This window comes from Patella vulgata, chromosome 2 (assembly GCF_932274485.2).
Source record: "Patella vulgata chromosome 2, xgPatVulg1.2, whole genome shotgun sequence".
NCBI lineage: Eukaryota > Metazoa > Mollusca > Gastropoda > Patellidae > Patella > Patella vulgata.
Window position 1 is genome coordinate 16,248,207 of NC_065880.2, and position 23,325 is coordinate 16,271,531.

General features: G+C 35.8%; 1 long non-coding RNA gene across 1 annotated transcript; it reads left to right on the forward strand.

The window, feature by feature from the left end:
• Nucleotides 1-1,980: 1,980 nt before the first annotated feature.
• On the forward strand, nucleotides 1,981-9,117 carry LOC126810850 (uncharacterized). Its single transcript, XR_007675303.2, has 3 exons — nucleotides 1,981-2,180; nucleotides 2,272-2,619; nucleotides 8,567-9,117. It is a non-coding gene; the product is annotated as an uncharacterized LOC126810850 (long non-coding RNA).
• The last annotated feature ends 14,208 nt before the right edge of the window (nucleotides 9,118-23,325 follow it).

The following is a 23,325-nucleotide window of genomic DNA, read 5'->3' on the forward strand; positions in this document are numbered from 1 at the left end:
CAAACTTATTATCTACAGGGGTCAATATAATTTTAAGAGAGTTTGACACTTCTATTCAAAGTAAAATTACTGTGTATGATTATTAGCCCCAAGATACCCAATCTTTTAATGTATAAACTGTTAAAATGGATCCCACTTCTACCATATACGGCATCAGCAAATGTGTCTTAATAACCAGGGGTCTGTTTCACGAAATTTTAACTAAGATAAAATCCAAATTTTAGTAATTTGATTGGATAATATTAGATTGATTTTAGTGCTTAGCCAATCAAAATTGAAGTATCTACTAGAATTTGGATTTTATCTTTAGTTAAAATTTCGAGAAACAGGGCCCAGGAATATTTCTACATTATATCAAACATCGGTCTCTACCACTCTATGCGGTGGGTGGCACTTCGACCTCTAGCTGGCCGGTCACCTTTGGCTTGCGGTATTGCTTTCGAAGCCTGGTGTGAGCGTATGCGGCTTGGAGACAGGGGCGCCTTCTCAACCCCATGGGTTTACTCCGGTTTCCTCCCACATGAAAGACCCCTGATCGTGCGCTAAGATTATAAAAATAAGACAACTCGTCTGCGATATCACCTTCGGTGGAAGCGAACGTTAAACACTATGAAAAACACAACAGCCACTCTACGAAACCTCTCAAACAATTTACACAATACCTTTGAAGTCGAAACGATTACCAATGGCCGGACCAATCCTTAAAACTGTGGTTTCACTTACTATGATGCTTCTTAGATTTTAAATGAAGAAGAAATTCAAAGGAAACATCTGGAAGAAATCGAAAGTTCCTTGTTAATTATATTAAAGAAGCTAAATCGCTATTCTTTGGCACTTAGAAATGGACACAAATGGGTCGCAACGCATATAATAATGTAATATAAATGTATATAAACTTGTTTACATTCGGTAGTTTCTGTTTTTAATGTAATACCTAATCTGTTATGTTCGGCGAAATAGTCCAAATTGAATGGCAGTCTTTGGCGTCTGGTTATTCAAGTCTACGTTGCTAGTATTCAGTCTATGAGTCATGCTTAGCCTCGTTCATCGTGTCGTTTCATTACAAATGGCACTCAAAAAGCATTCTGGCACGCGATTCGTGTGCCAGTTTTAAAATTTTCATTTTGTCTTAAATATTGGATATCCGAAGCCCATCTTTTCACGGTAAGATAACAAGATCAATGTTGATATAAATTGACCAATAAGTCGTATTTACAATGCCGAAGACTATGGATAATATTGAGTTAGCGACTTGCCTCATTTAAGTGGAATCTTATTAATTGACACTGGACATACGAGAATTGTTTTAATTAAATGCCATTTTTAAATCAAAATTCTGTATTTGAGGTACGAGGCTATGAAGATTATACAATGATGTAAATACGTAAACTAACGAACAGCTAAATTAAGTAAATACGAAACTACAAATCCATCCGGGAAGAGTTGTAATTGTAAAAACAGGCAGTTTTGATAGGTACCTCACATGGCCGGATATGGTTGTCGTCCTCATTAAATATGGCTGACACGGGGCACGTGCAAGACAGCTGTAATGATGGTAATATAAGAGAATAGGTTTATGAGGTGTCAAATATCATAATAATGTCTGTCTATTCTGTCAACACTCGAGTTTAACATGATATCTTTTGACTACAAAATTATTATATCATGCTAACTTGATAACACAAAACACTCAATGATACTTGAAATGTAATTCTCATTTTTATGTGGAATTCATTAGAAAGAAAATAGTCCCCCTCCCAGGAATCTGATTTCCTGCACGTGTAAGACATGTTCTTGAGTTTCATATTGCTACAACCTGGGGTTGCCCAGAAATTCTTGGTAAAAAAAACAGGCGTCGTTAAAAACTCCGCCTTATTAACCTACGAGTATATATTATAAGTATATTAGTTTGAAAACGTGTTAAATATTAAAACAAAGGATGACTGTGTTATGAAATGTTGTTGTTCTGTGTGAATACAGGCTAGACTGTTGTTTTATCTAGATTCAGTCAAGAGGTTGACTTCGTAGAGATGGTCCGCATCCGGACATGGTGTGTCTCATCCCCGGGAAATAAACCTTTAATGGGTAAAAATACCGACACTTATTTACGGAAACACAATTATTGGTTTATTAACATGGAAAGTTGAGACGAAGATTTTCTCAACTTTATCAAGCAAATGGTGAGAGAATCTTTGTCAGTTACTTAATGTCTTTCAAAACTAACCAAATAACTATATATCACCTAAAATATATCTAGGGAATGTTTTTCAGGAACACACCCAGGTATGATGTCAATTATTTAAAGAAGAGACCCGGGAACAGGTTGGAAGGTGTTTACGTATACAAAAACATTTAGCAGTAATTGCTGAGTAATTTGCAAGGCAGTAGAGAGTTTGATAAGTTATCGACTTTTGGAAATTGAGTCAAACAGGAAGCGGAAATTGGATAAGTCTGGGTTTTAATGACAATCACTCCCACTATTGAAATTTCCAGAATTCTAATTAGGCCCAATATATAGTCGTATTTTCTGATTGTTGCCTATTTAATATGAATTCAAATATTATTGTATTAAACAGAATATGCTACCAGCATCGCTAAGGTCAGATACAAGATATTTAGGTATGTTCAAAATCTGTATATTTATTATTACTTAAAGTTTTTTCAAGTGCAATTGGGCGGTGTGTAAAATTCTTTTTTTATAGACAGAAATAGAAAAGGGTTGAACGAGATTTTTTCAGCTATTTGTTGACGGGTTGGGTGGATGTTTTTATTTTATTTGTTTAAATGGCGTGGTCACCACAGTATATTTATACATATTGGGCTTGTTACCCATACAAATTATGGATCTATACAGATTCTGAATCAATACAATTTTATTATCCATTGAAAGAATTTCACTGTCATGGAATGAATAAATCAGCTTGTAACCACAACACCTTTTGGTAATCTATTAGGCTATTAATATTCCAGGATCACGGTGGCCTGGTGTTATTGCAGAACTGAAATCAAATATACCACAAGATCCATTTTATACGCCTACAGTTCAGTGTGGGCGTATTATGTAGTCACCCTGTCGGTCCGTCAACAATTGGCTAGTGAACGCGATGGAGGCTACAGGTTTTTTTTAACAGGGTTTTTTTTCAAAGCATTGGGATTGGGGTTTGAGAGAACGAACCCTATCAATATTCAACCGTCTGCGTTCCCGAGTTATGCTCATTTTCCCTGAAAACCTTGTGAACTCGATATAGGTTAGATTTTTTTAAAATATTTGTTTTCAAATATGATGGGAAGAATAGCATTGGGGTTTTGACAGCATAACTATTTTGTGGGAAATCATCAAAAGTTACATTTTATTCATTGTTTATTTATCTCTAGGTTCTATTCCGGCGTGATTCCCCCTTGTCAGTGGTGCAGGACGGGGACTTGAAAAGGAAAGCTGACAAGTAGTTAGGATGGTACGAAAAACTGGGGTCCCGTGTACACATTGATTGGCGTGCACGTAAAAGATCCCTTGACAGTTGGAATTCGATATAAGACTAGGCCGTAGTGCCGCTGTCCGGGCAAAATTTCCCTCGTAGCACACTGTATGGCGTATGCCCGTCTTCATTAGCCCAGTTCGGAGAACAGTAGGACGTTAAACCGCATTTAATTTCTTTTAATTTCTCTGGTTTCTAGAATATGTATTTCATGCGTTTGGACAGTTGTAATGCACGGGGTCCATTTATATGAATCGCCTATCCTTTGGTTTATTGCAACCAGAACAAATTGTTAATCCAAATTAGAATAAATCAGCTTATTCCATGTCAATTGTCGAATTCTTGTCACGCTTTGGTATGAGAAACGATTTTAAAGGGGCGATTAAATCCTTGCTATTAAGCAACTTCAAAGACGTTCAGTTACAAACCATTAAAACGTGGATCATTAATGATGGATGCTGTCGTTAGAGAGAACCATTCATGCCGAACGATTGTCGGTTTCCATAGAGAAGAGTAGTAGAAATGTTTTTCAAATGAGGCAGAATGGATGACAAGTCGATTGTCGTGCCTTTGATGTCCTAAACGTTTACATCTACGTCTTTCTATTAATGAATTATCTTCGCTAAAACATCTTCCTTCTTCTTTTAAATTTCAATTTGGCGTAAACCGGTCAAGGGTCGCTGTTAAAAACTGTCTTGATTGTTTCATCACTAAAACTTCAAACATATCTTGACGATCTGAAAGAGTTTTGGGTTTTTTTGTTGCATTTATATTTGCTTTATTTATCATATTACCTTCTTTGATTGTTGGCTTTTCGGCAGAGTTTGTTTGACTTCACATGACTGTTAATATATTTTTGATAAGTTTAAGCTTTACAAAGTATCTTTGATGTAAAAGCAAAGTCTTGTTTCAAGGATCTTATCTAGACAATGTACATTATATGTCATGTATGTTTTTAAGGACGTTATACGTCTATGAGATATCTAATAGCATTTTAATCTGTTCGTTATTTCTTTATGTTTATATGCATCAATTCTAATATACGCGATATGTTTCGGGGGACTTTAAAAATATCTTAGAAAATTATCGCAATTTTCCCCCGAAATTATCACCGATCATTGTCTGAAAATAAATTATTAAAGTAAATATAAAGGCTTATTTTCCCAAGAAAAAATGAGATTTCTGAAGAACTACACTCACTACTTAGTTCCCTCACCTTATACACACCTATAAGAGTAACTATCAGAAATCAAGCGTATCACAGGTAAATATAGCTCTATTTTATAATGTCTGTCAACTAAATGCAAGGTTGAATGGGACCGACTTGTCTAGCCAAGTACACGATGAAATAAGAGACTTCGAATTAAAAACAAGTACAGACTTGTAGTTAAATGTTTCAGTTCAGCGCCAATTTTTGAGATGAAAACAAACATTACCATGTTTATGTTGATTAAGTGATCTATTTGACTCTCGTGTTGATTTGACTGATAAGCATAAATAAAGATAAAATGACAACGTATAGACGAAAAGAACATTTATTGTTGTTGAGTATAGAAGAATATTTAATTATTATTGTTCAATTAACGTAGCGGTTTTTCCTGAATAGATCAAAGGGAGTGGGCGTTATACCATCACAAAGCTTTTCATTATGAATAATTTCTGAAACCTTTGACCACAATAAGAATGCCTTCCCACTTTAAATTGTATATCAATGGTTTCTATTCAAGCTAATATTACCCTGTTTAGTTGTTTATTAATCGATGGTAAAATCTTAGTTTAAAGTGTGAACATTTTGATAGACGAGACCACCCCTCTGACAAATTTCCATATATACCTGTGAATGGAAGTCCCTCACACGCCAAATGGAAAGAACGTCTCTCACATGCCAAATGGGAAGGAATGAGAGCCCCTCACACGCACGGGCCAAATGGGATGGAGGTCTCTCACACGCCAAACCGGAAGGCATTACCTCACACGCCAAATGGGGAGGAACTCTGAGGAAGTCTCTCACACTCCAAATACGAAGAACTCCCTCAAACGCCAAATGGAAAGTCTCTCGCGCTCGAAATGGGTATTCAAATAAACACTTGGTATAATATACTTATCCTAAGTTAGCAGTTTGCAAACTAAAATTCAAATTAAAACATTAAGCCTTGATAAACGAGATAAAAAAGCCGATGCCTTTCTCGGCTCCACGCAATTTGCATGGAACTGTTCTGTTAAGCAACAAATGAGTGAAACCTGACCATTGTTTCTTTGAATGGCATTTAGTGAGAGTAACCTCTTTGAAACGTTGCAGTTAATAAACCTAGTGAATGTCATCCATAAAGCTGTCTGTTATTACTGACCATTGTTATGTTCCCAAAGAAGTATTACACAACAGTTGATAGTTGCATGTAATTTCAACAAAATTCACCAGTTTTATGCACTAAAATGTGTTTGGGACGACTCCTTTAAGAGCAAACTGATCAGATACATGTTTGATTTGATATGTAATGACATCCTTTATGAATAATAATTGACATACCCAATAGTTCACAAACAAGTATAAGTATATGCTTGGTATGCGCTACGAGATTAATATCTATGTATATAAACTAAATATGTATAGATTTCTTTTTAATAATCAAACACCGAAGATGATTGATTTGTAAAGAATCGCTTTTTAATTGAAATTTAATAACATTTGATACTAAGCGATCAAGTGGAAAGACATCTCCATTTAGACTTGATAAATAAAATAAAATTATTATATATGATTTCCCTAATTACACAATTATATTAAAGATGACTTTTTGAAGTTTGTAGGGAATAAAATTGATGTCTTTAGATAGATATAATCAGACCCTGTATTTACTATCAACTACACGTTTCTGCCTCATTGTGTATTAAAAATCATGTCAGATACGCTCGAGTAAATCGAACTTGATTTCCTTTTGGTGTTTTCATACATTATGAAATTAAACTGAGTGAACCCAAATTACGCCACCATGACTATAGGGAACCGAATAAATTTGTAATATTTACAGCTCGAGATTTTTTTGTGAAAATAAACTAGTTTGTGTCACCCCAGGGGCATAACATTATACATGCACGCGTTAACCCCACGATAAACAAATTAATGGAAATGAAATGAAATGGGGTTTAACGTCCTACTGTTCTGCTCCGAAGACAGAGGTTGGTAAACATGGAAGTGGTAAGTGGTATCAGACGTTCTGAAAATATTAAGCATATTCTGCTTCAGCAGCGTGGGTTGGATGGTTCGTATAACATGTTATCTCACAGTTGTACGTGATAAATACTATAAGAGGTTTTCTGAAGTCCCATCCCTACCTCTCTTGTCACTGCCAACTATTTGAGTACTGTCACTTGAAGCATTGAAAATGTTTATCTATTACTGCAATTTTCTAATAGATGTTTATCGATTTTAAATGAATAATGGGGTCAATGATTTTGCACTTTTTTTGGTAAATAACGAGATTTTGATTTAGGATATTTAAATTAACCTTTACGATGACCTGGAGTGTGTACATAGAAGAAGAATAGATTCATATAGATAAATCACTGTGAACTCAAGGACTTGGTCATGCCCCCTGATTTGTGAAATTACTGCTCTATTGTATCTAGGCTTTGTGCCGTATTAATTTATCGAGATTATTTGAGTAGGTACTAGACTTGATCTTCTGATAATCTTAGATATTAATTGTTCAGTTTTATAAATGGCTCTCTTCCCATGAATGAAATGTACCCTATTAACCCTGTCAATCAAGATGAAATACATTAGTTTAGCAAACATTTACTGTGGAATGTTGCTTTCCCTGTCGCTTACAACATCAATACGTCAATTCATCCAAACCAGTTCATTAAAAAAAAAAAAGAAGTATAATGTCCACTTCACAATTTCTACAATTTATATGTTAATTGATAATTCGGATGTAGTTATATTTTGACATTTGTTTGATGTCTTTAGTACGTGTTATACATCACTGAGTGATAAGTTTAAAATTTTCTAAAGAATACTACTACATACATAATAACTCTTATTTTTACAAACACAAGAGTCAAGGTCTATATCGTTAATAACCCAGCGTGACAAAAATCTTTTAATTTAATACAATACTCTTGATAACAGAAACGGAAACCTGTAAAATATATATAGAAGAAGAAGAAGAAACTTTATTGCATAAAAACCTCACAAGGCTATGTGCATATACAAATAAACATAATAGAAATGAAATGAAATGAAATGAAATGGAGTTTAATGTCCTACTGTTCTGCTCCTAACCTGGGCTAATGAAGACGGGCATACGCCATACAGTGTGCAATGAGGGAAATTTTGCCCGGACAGCTCCACTACGGCCTACTCTTATATCGAATTCCAACTGCCAAGGGATCTTTTACGTGCACGCCAATGTGTACACGGGACCTCGGTTTTTCGTCCCATCCGAACGACTAGACAGCTTTCCTTGTCAGACCCTCCGTCCTGCATCACTGACAAGGGAGAACCACGCCGGAAAATCTGGATGAACTTTCTCGGCCAATGCAGGGATTGAACACCCGACCCCCAGACTAAAACATAATAGAAATATACATGAAACAAACAAAGGATACATACATTGACATAATTGTACACAGATACACAGCTTTACAAAGACATAAACGAATTGTATACGTAAAAACTCCATTTCCTTGCACGAGAAAAAATGAGTATAGAAAACCTTGACATTATTTACATCTGTGGACTTACTTTCCGTTTTGCAAAATAACAGTCTGTTAAATCGATTAACATGCAAGTGTCAGTGATATGCTAATTACATACATTTTCAACTTTCTCTCAACATTATACAAATATATTCCTATTTACTTTAAGTTGTGAAAATATTATACGCTTCTACCACTATGCAAAGACCAAACGCAGTAAATCTTCAATTAAAATATAACTGCACTTAACATTGATAAAATAGGGGATAGAGCTTCACCTTGTATGAACCCATTTTCAATAATAATTTTATGTGCATGTATATTTATTTTCACATAAAGATTAACATTTTTTCTTAAATGGAACTGTACCAAATGTTTATTTATTTTAGGGATGCCCACTTGAAAGCTAACTGAGAAGAAATTGGAGAATATGAAATATATTAATCTAGCGTTTCATGCAGTGATGAAGATTCTTAGAAGAAGGTTATTTTTGTTTTTTTTGTGTAGTTTAAAGGTGGGGCTTACATTAATGCGATACCCTAGAATCCTTGTTATAGTTAATTTATAATGAATAATTAATTTAATTTGTGAAATACAACAGAGAGTTACATACATTTTAATCATGAAACTGCTTTTAACTGTTTTCGTTATCTACCTTATTATTAATTTGATGTCCTTATATGGGGTTTTGCACGTTGGACTGATATAACATCTATTTTATTAGATCATCAATGACTCATCGTTTGTTTTATAAAGAGACACGTTTAATTTTATTTATAAACCTGTTTTAGCCGTGATTCATCAAGTACATAACATCATCATGGTTCATTAATTCAACTCTTATTGAAAAAAAAACCCCAAAACACAACACCTTAATTTGTTCGATTTTTTTATTTCGGTCTTCTCCATCTTTAACATATATATTTTTTAATATGATCTACTTTTAACTGGCGAGAGTTTAATAAACTTTTTTACTACTATATTTATTGAAAAAAAATGTTTTCTACGATTAGTCAACATTTAAAAGATCAAAATAACTAGAGGTTTTTTTTTTTTAATAAAATTTGCAAAACAATATTTTCTTGTGTGTTACTAACTGAAACCTGTGTAAGCAATTTATTTTTATTTAAATTAAAATTTGTTTTATTTGCATTAATCTATATGCTGAGCAGAATATGCACTTAAAATAAATGTAGTAGATTCGTGTCATTTATTATTATAAAATGAATATTTTAAGCGATCTTTCGACCTGATATAATAATCACTATAATGGTTTATATGAACGGGTGTCTACATTAATTCATTTAGATCCACATGGGAAGATAGGTTCGGTTTTGGTTCTTTTCACAGTATAATATTAATATTGATATATTCTGTTATTCAACACAATTCTACAGAGACTGAGATGTCCGTATAAAATTACTTAATGCTTATACTTTTTTTTTATCTAATGTTTATCAATTATTCAATATTCGACGCGAGCCTCGTCAAAACCGGGAGGGTTGGAATGGGGTGGGGCAGACATTTGTTCCGCATTTTAAAATTTTCTCCCATTTGACCTAACTACGACAATTTTTGTTTCGATGGTCATAAATACTTATTTGCATATTTAATATTTTCGATTTAATCCTTCCCGAGAGACCAACCTAGGCCCTACTTTTTTCCATTATCAACAAATCAGGCACAGTGAAACTTATGAAAGTAGAACATGTGATACTGACTGTATTGTGTTTTGTTTGACACGTGTCACCAGAATGAGAAATATCTCACTAAACTACGAAATATAGCCAGTTTCTCGAAATGTTCTTAATACTCAAAATATTCACAGGTCTCCAGGTGAGGAAAACCAAAACCCACAAAAACCTCCAAGGTCCTATCTAAAATATTGATTATACATGAACAGGCACACAGCTGACGCCACATCTTCCCTCTCCCCACCTTATTTCACACTTACTCCCCCCCCCCTCGCCGAAAAACCTTGATACTAATGGGGCATGGGATAAAGTTCACCCGTAATAAAACTCAACAACCAGTCCTGCAAAACACGCCGTCAAGACACCATACCGTGCTATACTTCTCCCAGATGCTCCGTTAATATTAAAAAATATATAGGTTTTAATTTTGGAATTTAAAAAAAAATATCATCAAAAATTAATCTTGTTCTTGGACAAAGTAATTCAAAATAACCATTGAAGTTATAATCAGTGATTATTTCAAACAAAAAATATATGTTAGAAAATTTTTCTTTAATATTTTCAGCGACCAATTTTCTGGTTATATTTTGCAAAATATGGAATTTTTTTTTAGAATAATAAAATACTAACAAATGACAGTAATTACATTTGAATAAATTCTGAACTATGTATTTTTTTAAAAAAACAAATTTAAAAATTCGGAAAATGCAGTTGTTTACATTCTGAATGTGGAATGACCTACTAAAGGCATAGTTCATCAAGTAGGGCAGAAACGCACCGATTTTAAAACAAAAACAAACCAGTAACCGATTTGAAATGAATCAAGATGAGGGGCATGGACTTGAGCATGAAATAATAGAATATTTATAATATATATGACTTATTCAACGCACTAGTTGTTCAGAATAAATACAGATGTTTTATATTGTCTCTTGAGAACATAAGGACAACATAATATTACCACATCTTGACACAGGAAATGAAAAATTGTTTCTACCAGATAACATACCGTGTATAGGGACTAGACAGAGAGTGCTAGTTCTATATATTCCTTTAAAGATATAGCCTTCATCGGTAATCCCGCTTCTTACTGAAGATCGGTTTAACCCAAGAAAACAAACGCCTTGCCAAAGATTTGTTTGCTGAAGATATTTATTCCTAAACGCTAATACTTTTTAAGTCGTTCGTCTTTAATCTTTTCTAAATAAAAAAAGAGTTTGAAGAGAATCGAATGTTTCCTGAATGTATTTTGATGTTTTATTTTGGGGTATTTACTAGCTTTACTATAGCTTTGAAATCTAATCACACTTCACTCGATGGTTTTGCTCAAGATCAAATCCAGACATGGTCGAAAATTCTTTCTCAGAATCGACGTGTGAAGTAGTAGAAATGGACGACCCATTGTTAAAATACCTAACATGTTCTCTTCCATGCAGAAAGAATTCAACTATTTTCTGTTTTAAAAAGCTCTTTGTTTACTTTAGCGTAAGTCTTAGAGTAAAACATATGGTGTCCAGAATAACAAGTCGTTTGACTCGATTTACTAGAGATTTAGTCTTAAGGCCTTCAAAATATTTTAGAACGGGACTAACATAGTGGTTATTTAGTAAATCATATCTGATATTACCTTTCTCATTACTACTTCAATAAAATAAAATAATTATAAGACTACTTCCACTTGAAAACAGAGACTAATAAAAGTGTGTCTGACTGATAAGCGACAACAAAAAGGACATAACTTGACGTAACAGAGAATGCGATTGGCTAAGGATAAAAGTTTATTTTGACTACTTGCCCCTCTGTTGTTAGATTTACGGTAAGCTTCTTTAATCTTTATGCTAAAGAAACACAGTTAATGCCAACAAATATGCTGGGAACGGGAGCTTTACTCAACAAACGTAACCTCATGTGACTGCCAAAATGAAAACAAAAGTAAGAGCCTGACGTGACCTTATGTGACCCTTTCGTATCCTTTCAATTCAGTTTGGGTTGTCTATTCAGTTTTAGGTATAAATATAAACATTGGTTTTACCTAAGCGAACTACTCATATGAAAAGTGGTGTCAGGCTAAGTGAGTAAGACGTTGGGTCACCTTCCTGGAGGTCGCGGGTTCGATTCCGATGTTGGCCAAGAAAGTTCATCGAGATTTTCAGGCGTGGTTTCCCCTTGTCAGTGGTGCAGGACGGAGGGTCTAACAAGGACAGCTGTCTAGTTAATTGGATGATGCTAAATAAAACATGGTCCCATGTCAGATTGGCATGCACGTAAACGATCCCTTGGCAGTTGGAATTCGATACAAGTGTAGGCCGTATCACTGCTGTCCGGACAAAATTTCCTTCATAGCCCAGTCGGAGCAGAAGAGTAGGACGTTAAACCCCATTTCATTTCATTTCATTTCGTATCAGGTGTTGACGAAAATGTCAGGTTTTGACATTTAAAGTTTTGCTGTAATTCTGTTAATGTTAAATATGAACGAGGAACGAACATTGAGGATATATTAAAATATTTAATTGCCTGTGTACACTAATCATTCTTGTCTGTTTTAATGTTAGTTTTAAAATGACCCACCTAATCAATTCGATTCCATTTTTAAAAATTAAAATCCTTATCACAGTTGATGATGCAAATTTACTCATTTTTGCCATATTTTCAATATAAATTAATGATGTTCACATAATGAAGTTTTGTTGTAATTTTGTATTTTAAGGACCCCGGAATGTTTTGTCTTTCCCTTTTTCCGATGGAGGCTGTGGTGCATGGCTAGAACACAGAGTTCATAACCACAATCCTCACTTGTTAGGGTTCGCGCTTTTCTGTAGTAAATTTGCAAGCCGTCTGATGATAAATATTGTGGCAGAAATGTAAGTAAATATGTATAAAACGCGGGAGGTCTGGAACATTGAATATTTATCTGTGACATACAACAGAAAATGTTGTCGACCCCTGGCTTTAGATCTGACATTTTGATAAATATCTATCCAGCTTCTAGCGAGAAGAATTTGTTTATATCTAACGTGGTGGTAAAAAGTTTGAACCGATAAAAATAAATAATCAGGGTTCTAGCAGAGATAAGATGGAAGATTGCTGAACCATCCAGTTGTCATCCAGAGTTTTAGAATATAACTTGAATATTTTCTCTATTAGATAATTTGGGGCATAGTAATATCTTGTGATTTATGATGTCTTAAGATTTTAGTATTCCAAATAGATGTATAATTTATATTTTCGAAATAACAATTTAAAGTTGCACCATCTGAGAGTTAATTCTGCCAATTTCGGATCTTTCTTTTTAGCTTGAAATGTTGTATAAACTATTATTTAGACATTATTCACATGGCAGACCCATCGGATGACTGAGATATACAGTGGATTAAATAATGTCTGTCATATCTTCTTTAAACGTTAAAAGGGAAAGACTACGTTTATTATCGTAGCAGTGGTACTTGAAAATCAAGACCATTAACTTACAAATGTACGATAAGGATGTTCGGGTCTTTTTTATGCAATATCTTCAAATGAATAAAAATCGCCACAAGATGCCAACTATCATTTTAGTGTAGGCCATATTAGGTAGAAAAATTTACAAAGTCTGGTTTGAGTGACAAGTGATTGCAATGCTGTTAGTTATTTACTAAGTAACTGGTATAACAGGCCAACCTTTAAAGACCTATCAGCACGTAGGGTGTATCAAAAAGACGAAGGTTTCTTGTAGAATTTGACCCTAGATCCTTTTCACCACAACTGGCCAACTCAAACGGCTTTGATCTTTCTCCAGACATCGCCCACCAAATAGTTCTCTTTAAATTGTTAAAGTGAACACCACGCTTACCTTAGTTTTAATGTGCATTGACTCTAATCGTGGTGAGTGATCAATGTATTCAAAACAGAAGAAAAAGCACCATGACCGTTTAATCTCCATCTAATTGCCCGCGTCTTGTTTTCATAGACAATTTGGTTTCTTTTTTGCAGAACAACCAAGAGTTCGCAGTGAGTTTATAAATTCCCCTGTGTTTAAGAGTTCAAAAGTGCTATTATCTTCAATACTAAGCTCGATTTATTGTTTATTGTTTCTGGCTAATCCGTTTCTTAAGTCTGTCTGGGTCACTATCTCCTTTTAAACACGAAAAAGATGACGCTGCTTAGCTTTAAATTTTTTTAAAAAGAGAATCCAGTTCAACAAATAATAAACGAATTTATTTAATCACAGCGATGTGTAAAAGTTAAGATAAATAAATAAAAACGTACATTCCATACATTACACAATTCCTAAAATAGTTTTAAAATTAACACTTCATTATACAAGTATTTCAACCGAATCATTACACGGCGGCAGTTCAACCTATCAATTCAAATATGATAACACAATAAAAACAAACACAAAAACAACCCAGAATCCGTTCAGGGTATAATGCAAGGGTATATATTTCCACCTTGATGTTTTATGTAATCACATAGCGAACTTACAGTGCATTCCTCGAACTTACAATGAAGCAAATTTTGCACATATTTTTCACCACAGTAATTAACATGAATTTATTTTTTTTTCTGAGATTCAAATAAAAGTTTTAGGAACGGCAACAGCTTATTATAAAAGCCTAACTGATCAACTGATAATGAATAGGTTTTAAGTGTACCAAGATGATTTTTTGTTTGATATCCGGAAGATTAAAAATAAACAGCTTTGTAATTGGTTTCACATGTACTATATATGTACCGTATAAACCTATACAGTCACATACATGGCTATAGAAACACTGACTTTAGTAGACTTATCAACATACACACATACTTAGAATCAAAGAGACTTAATCTTTTCATCATCTTTTTGAGATTAGAAAAAAATGTAATTGTAATTTTCAAGAACAGCCACGGTCTTTATTCCGTAAAAGCAGTGTTGATACTCTTTGTCTTTTGTTAATTTTTCACGATATCACGAAATATTGACTTTAGTTTGTCTCTGGAGAATTTTGAGAAATTTCTAAATGTACTCTCTCTCGGTCTCTCTCTCTCTCTCGTTCTCTCTCTCTTTGAAACCCCCTTTTGTACATCAGATTACGCTTTATTATCTAAATCCAATGTAGAGATACAGCACGCCCCACATAAATAACAAAGTATCAAATTTTCTAATTCCACCATAGATTTGGAATTCGAAGATATGTTAGATTGTGAATAGTTATGTGAAAACCGCTAACAATGTTTCACTTGTCACAGCTTGCCTACTTCTTATAGACCAGATAGCATTACCGTCAGAACCAAACAAATAATAAACAAAAAACCCTACATCGAAATAGAATAGCTGAAACCTATACCAATGACCCTTCTAGCTTCCCCAGATCTCTCGTATTTTTTGTGAAACTAGATAAGGCGCGTATTCCAATCTATTTTATTTTGTTTTATTATAATCTCCAATTTACCACAAGAATAGAAGGAGGTTTGGTTTTTAATCATGTAAACAATGGTGAATGAGAGATTGAAGAGAAATCTGATTTATTTGATGACATTAATACCATATCATGTGTATATCTTCTGGATACACGAGACTATAGGGACCAGATTTCCACTATACCTTTTTAGATATGAACAACAAATTGTACCACAGTCATAATTCAAAGAACAATCAGGCGTTACAGCACGTAAATGGATTTGAATTGTAACCGTAAAGGAGCTCAATCGCTAATATTTGGGACCTAGAAATTGACACAAATGGGTCGCAATGTATATAATAATCTATAATAGGAATGTATATAAACTGATTTACATTCAATCGTTTCTGTTTTTACTGTAATTTCTAATCAGTTATGTTCGGCGAAATATGCCAAAAGTCTCAATTGAATGACAGTCGTTAGCGTCTGATTATTTCAGTCTACACCGATAGTATTTATTGAGCATGCTCTACGTTTGACATGACTTGTGGAATATGTCTAGCCCCGTTCTTCGAGTCCCTTATTAGAAATGGCGCTGAAACGCATTATACACGATTCGTGTACCAATGGTAAAATGTTTATTTTGTCTTAAATATTGGATATCAGAGGCCCATCTTTTCCCGGTAAGGTCATAACCTCAATGTTGATTTAAATTGACAAATAATTGTGTTTTCAATGTCGAAGACTTGGGGTGAAATTGAGTTAGAGACTAAGCTACTTTAAGTGTCTCAACATTTATGTACGCATTAAAATGTTTTGCCTGACCAAAATTAAATAACTTACATGTACTTACTACGTACATTTCTAGCACTTACGAAGGTCCCCGCCCCGTCATAACTCCAGACACGTGGAGTGTTGTCCCTTGTATCATTGTATGACACGAATTCTGAAAACGAATCTCATAAATTTGTCAAATATATTCACGTATCCCTTTAATATTGGTTGATATTGGGTCTACATGTCTATGTGATATTTATTGCTATTTAAACTGATGTTCACGGTGCAGGATTTAAAGATGATACCACCCATAGTGTAAATGAGTAGATTATGGGATATAAAACTCATAAACAGAAGAAATATAAGGGACCATTACTGGACCATAAAGATGTGATTTCTCATAAACTATATAAATAATAGAATTCAATAATCTTTGACTTGTTGACTCGTTTAAGTTTATAAAATGATAACGGTTAATCTCTTTAACCTCTTAGTTTCTATGAAAGGATGGTTGGTTTTATAGTCCTGTTATTTCCCCGGATACACAAAATATGTGGAGAAGCAGCAGGTTTATGTGGGTGTGAGCTATAAAGAGGCCATATTTGTTTTATCTTTAACCCGAACTAAATATTTTGGGAATTATAGAAGCAATAGATATGTTATCGTAAAGGAAGCACTTTGTTGTATTTTAGCAAATCGCTTATCTTCTGTTGTGTGGTCATATCATAACTTCCGGTGTGGTTCCCCTTATCCGAGTGGCGGGACAGAAGGCCTGGCTAGGGATACCGTATAGTCGTTAGGAATGGACGACACATCGGCGTGCACGTAAAAGATCCATTGGCTGTTGGAATTCGGTATAAGAGTAGGCCGTAGTGCGGCTGGCCCGGACAAAATGTCCCCCGTAGCACACTGCATGGCGCATGTGCCCATCTTCATAAGCCCAGTTGGACTGGAGCAGAACAGTAGGACGATAAATCCCATTTTATATCATTTCATTCCAAATCATAGGTCTAGGCGTGGGCCTAGAAAGAGTATTGGATTGCTCCAGCACGGTTCCCATTTGTCAGACATCAGATAGGGATTCTTCAGCAAATCTGTGTGAGATCAGTGGGAACACTACATTTTGTGTGTGTGTCAGTGGCGGGTAGGGGTGGGGGTATGCTTATTCGTCTAGGACATATATTGTCACTTCCCATAAAAGTTAAAAAGTTAACAAAGCGAATAGTTTGTTTTTAAACTGTTGCATGGTCGGTCTCGTGTATGTGACAAGCCAACGCCCAGCTTGCTCAATCATTTCTACTCGCGACGAATTTGTTACCTTGAATTTGTTATTTCTGAGGGATTTTTTATTTAAAAAGAAAAACAACCTTGGACTTCCACTGGACTAGACACTCTTCCCTGTTATGTTCTCTTTTAACAAAACATGGGGGTTGCGGTCAACAAACTCTCATGTCTTGTCAACTAACCTGGCAATTTACCACGTGGACACTTATCCCTTTGTTACCTATAGACATACATCCTGGTAGTTTGTTTTTACAGAAATCCACATGATTTGAAAATTATTGTCCACCACCGGGCGTACATGTATAAACTACCCATTCTCCCCGGACAATGCGTTCACCTAACTGTGATCTTTATTTCTACAAGAGGCTAACAAAAGGTCACATCACAACCCATGTTAAAGTCATAATTATATATATTTTAGGAGGGTTGTAATGGGCAATTTAATGAATCTCTCAGGGTCGACCTTGTTCAATTGTTTGAAATAAACATTTTATTTGTTTGACCTCGTTATAGGAGTTGTTTTGCTGACCACAGCTATGTCTATCTTCCCATACATATGTTAATTATAGTTTCCACTACTCTTGTTGACCAGTGTAAATTTGACCCTTACATGTGGCTTACATTCCACACGATAATTTGGCGTTAGTATTAAATTTGACCATTTATAAATGATACCCTCTAACTCCACTCAACACGTGGATCACCGGAAAGGAGTTTGGGAGGAAGCGCCTTTAGTTCTTCAAGATAATAATCTAATAAAGAAACCGCGTAAAATATAAAACATTGGTTGCCAGAAAACCTAACATACCCGACATTATAAAAATAGGTATAATTTTATGTGGTTTTTTTTCCAAATAAGCCCGTATATTATTATAGTGCCATTTTATAACCGAACTCAAATGGAATGGGATTTAACGTTCTCCTTTTCTGCTCCGACTAGACTAATGAAGACGGGCATTTTATAACGGATGTAAGAACTTTGAATGTTATATTAACAGCTTTTTGGCCAGGTTTGTATAAATAGATTACTAATGCTAGCAAGCTTTACATAAATATTTTGAAGCTGTGTGGACACGGACTCCGTGATAAGAGACATTACTCTAAATCTCTATTCTTTGGAATCTAAAATAAACGAAAATGGATCGAAAAACACATATTAACGTGTATATGAAATGATTTGCATTCAATTTTCAATTTTTTGATTTACGTGAACAGTCCATGCTAGTCCAGTCTGCATCAACAGTGCGGTTTGCCAGTTTTTTCCTCGTTAATCAAGTACATGTACGTCTCATTACAAATGGCACTCAAGTACATGTACGTCTCATTACAAATGACACTCGAAAGCATTTAGAAAACAACGTCGCACACTCATTTTAAAATGTTCATAATTTCTAAAATATTGGATAATAGGTGGTCATATACCATATTTTCACTGTAAGATAACAGCATTAATATTTTAATATTGATTGAAATGGACCAATGTTAAATTTTAATTTGTGTTTTTAATGTCGAAGATAGATTTAGCTACTTTAATCATCACAGGACAAAAGATTTCAATAGTCGTTTACCATGGAATACCTGGGAGCCGTGGTGGCCTATATGCCCGTCTTAATTAGCCCAGTCGGAGCTATACCTGGGAGCCGCGGTGGCCTATATGCCCGTCTTAATTAGCCCAGTCGGAGCTATACCTGGGAGCCGTGGTGGCCTATATACCCGTCTTAATTAGCCCAGTCGGAGCTAAACAGTATCACGTTAAACCCCATTTCATTTCATTTCATTTCCATTTCCATAAAAAAAACTCTCTTTTTAAAACGCAGTATTTAGTCTTATCCACTACTATACATCATGCTCCTCAGATGAAAAACCAGCTTTGATTAGTCATGCCCTATTCCGTTTAGAAGTCGCCGATCTTTCTTACATAAAACCCAGTTTAGATTGACAACTTCGGTATGGATAATCAAAGGAGCTACGGTGAGAGAGAGAGAAAGAGAGAAATGGGGTTTAACGTCCTCTCGACACAAATTCGGTCATTTTGGGACTAACATATGGTTTAATTTTATTTCAATAATTCGCTTGCGCGTAGGGGTCTTTAGCAGTGGGACGAAACTGGAGTACCCAGAGAAAACTCACGAGGTTGGACAGGCGACCCTAATCCTTGTCACGTACAACCGGGGATTCGAAACCACGCCAGTTGACTCAATGACAGGCTTTATGATACAACGCGCACGTGCTAACCATTCGGCCAAACACCCCCCCCACCCCCCGGGAACTACGGTGGCTTAATGATTAAAGGGCTGGGTCACTGACCGAGAGATCTGGGATTCGATCCCGGTGTTCGCCAAGAACGTTCCCCTAACCAGTAGTGCTGAACGGAGGGTCTGACAAGGAACCGTTCTAGTCTTTAGGATGGTTCGAAAACCGAGATCCCATGTAAACGTCGGCGTGCACGTAAAAGAACCGTGTACAGTTTGAATTCGCTGGGTGGGCAAAATGTCACTCATAGTACATTGCATATGCCCATCTTCATTAGCCCAGAAAAGTGGGACGGCAAATCTCATTTCATTTTATGGTTAAGCAAACAGCAATATGAACTATTAATTAAATCTTGAAAACTACGATATATTGAGTGTACACAAGAAATTATGAACGGTCGAACAAAAATGGTTGGCGACAATAAAAAAAAACGCATTTAAAATATTGTCAACCGCATTTTTTAAACAATCTCTTTAACATGTACAATTCTTCATTGACAGACATCACCGTACTTCCGCCATGATTTATAGGTTTAGGGTAATTGGACGTGTATTTGACAGTGTAAACTTATCAATCTGATGTAGAAAATGGACATTCCATCGCATTTTTTAGTTATTGGTGTTCGTACAAATGGGTTTGACATAAGACATCTATTTACTAAATCTGACATGCAAAAACCACTTATCATTTGAATAGCTAAATCACTCAAACACATTCACTTGTTTTGGGGATAAGACCAACCATACATTTTGTGTAAGCCATCATAAAATATTCATTTGGGAGAATAAATTTAAATATATAAATATATATATTGTTTTCTTAAGGTGATACAGAATACAGACACACAAATTTTCGATACTGACTTAAAGGCGACAAGTCTCTATTAACTTAATATCATCCCCAGTCTTGGACATTGCAAACAAGACTTATTGGTCAATTGAAATCAACATTGATGTTGTTATCTTACCGTGACGGGAGATCACGTGGGTAAGACGCTGGCTCGCTAGCCTGGAGGTCGGGTGTTCGATCCCTGCATTAGCCTTTGAGAAAGTTCATCCAGATTTTCCGGCGTGGTTCCCCCTTGTCAGTGATGCAGGACGGAGGGTCTGACAAACCGAGGTCCAGTGTACACATTGGCGTGGACGTAAAAGATCCCTTGACAGTTGGAATTCGATATAAGAGTAGGCGGTTTTGCCGCTGTCCGGGCAAAATGCCCGTCTTCATAGCCCAGTTCGGAGCAGAACAGTAGGACGTTAAACCCCATTTCATTTCATTTCATTTCATTTCTTACCGTGAATAGGTGGGTTTCTGATATCCAATAGATAAAAAGAAAATTTTAAAATTGGCACACGAATTGCGTGCCAGAATGCTTTCGAGCGCCATTTGTAATGAAGCGACTAGATGAACGAGGCTAAACAAATCCCACAGGAGAATACTACCGGTGTAGACTGGAACAACCAGATGCTAGAGATTTGCCATTCGATTGAGACTTCTGGCGTATTTCACCGAACATGATTAGAAATTACAGTAAAACAGAAACAATTAAATGTAAATCAGTTTATATACATTATATTATCATTGCGTTGCGACCCATTTTTGTCCATTTCTTTGTGCCATAGAATGGAGATTTAGCTTCTTTAATGACACGAACCGTAGTTTTTGTAAAACTCCAAACTTGTTTCTATCATACTGACCATGATAGAAATGAAATGAAATGGGGTTTAACGTCATGCTGTTCTGGGCTAATGAAGGCTGGCATACGCCATACAGTTTGCTAAGAATGAAATTTTGCCCGGACAGCGCTGCTACGGCCTACTCTTATATCGAATTCCAACAGCCAAAGTTCTTTTACGTGCACGCCAATGTGTACACGGGACCTCGGTTTTTCGTCCAATCCGAACGACTATACGTTGCCCCCCTCCACCCAGGCTCTCTGTCCTGCATCATTGACAAGGGAGAACCACCGCGGACAATTCCGATGAACTTTCTCATCCAACACGAGACCCCAGGTTAGCGATCCAACGTCTTATTCACTGAGCCACCGCGGCGCCTGACCATATTGGATACCGCTACGCTTTGGACGCAGCTGTATAACTATTGACATTTAAAAAATCCCTCTTAGTGGAAGTAGCCCCACCCATCACTTTTTTATTTGAGCAATAATTAATTATAAAAATATAAACTGCGTGTTAAAATTATCTTAAGTGAATTGCTCAAATAAAGACACATATCTGTAATAATTTTCATCCATTATAAATAAACATTTTTAATTCGATTTAAATCATATGCCACGATCACATATTTGTTTAAAACATGATCCTACATTTGAATGATTTATGGACAAGTGTATGATCACCTGGACTGTTTTCCCAACAAACTTTAACAGTTTTAGGCTGGTATGATGTTGTTGAAATGTTCACAAGATTTCAAGCTAATCGTGCGTACATACGTCATATGGTGCAGCTGTCTATTTATGATGTGACAAACAAAATGAGAGTCCCCAGAGTAGATAAGACATGAACTCTTTCAGGAGTGACCCATCTAGCAGAATTGTATGAGGAAAACCTCTTAAGAGGGCATCATGAGCTTCCGTTTTAAAACAAAGAGTGATGTTATTTCCATTATACTTGATCATACAAATCTCAACGAATGTTGCATCGTGTGGACGGAAAGTTCCAAGATATGTATTTGACGATGTTTCGACATAATCTTGGATGGGGGGAGTGTATCTTAAGAACGAGTCCAGTTTATATAATTAAATGGGGTTTAACGTCCTCCTTTTCTACACTAACCGGGATAATGAGGACGGGCATACATCATACTGTCCGTCTGAATTACTGACCCTGAGCAACCAAGCTAGAAATTCTCAACGATCTTTAGACCCACATCGGGATAATACCCGTGTTAGAGAGCTAGCGTCATACCCATCAAGTCAAAAATGAAATGAAATGAAATGGGGGTTAACGTCTTACTGTTCTTCGAACTGGGCTAATGAAGACGGGCATACGCCATACAGTGTGCTATGAGGGAAAGTTTGCCCGGACAGCGGCACTACGGTCTACTCTTATATCGAATTCCAACTGTCAATGTGCACGCCAATGTGTACACGGGACCTCGGGTTTTCGTACCATCCGAACGAATAGACAGCTGTCCTTGTCAGGCCCTTCCGTCCTGCATTACTGACAAGGGAGAACCATCACCAAGTCAAACCCGAAACCCGCTTTAGCTTTAGTTGTGTATACGTTACACCTTACATATACCTTGTATTCTACGGTACTATTTGCAATCAATGCGTTCACCAAGCCGGTGTTTATGGCCTTAATGTGAGCGTGGGGTTGGTGGTGTTTGCGTGTGCGTATCGGGCATAACGTCCGATTCCAACGAGGGAGATATCGCAGACAAGCGGTCTTGGTAGTTGGCAATTATATATAATATGGAAATAAATAAACATCATGTAGGTTTCACTTGACATTTTACAGTTGACAGCTGGTCAATATGACAGGAAGTTATTAAAACATGTATATATCCTACATGACCACTACTGTATGGAATACTAGATGTCTCCCTCTATAATACAAATAAACTAAGTTTATGGGTTCAGTGGTCAGCTGATTGGAAACGGTAAGCGCAAAACTAGAAGAAATGAGAACCTCGCTGCTAAAACTGATATCTGACTTTCAAGCAGATGGTGTACAATATACCAACAGTACGCCTGGGCCCTGTTTCTCGAAATCTTAACTAAAGATAAAATTCGAATTTTAGAAGATACTTCAATTT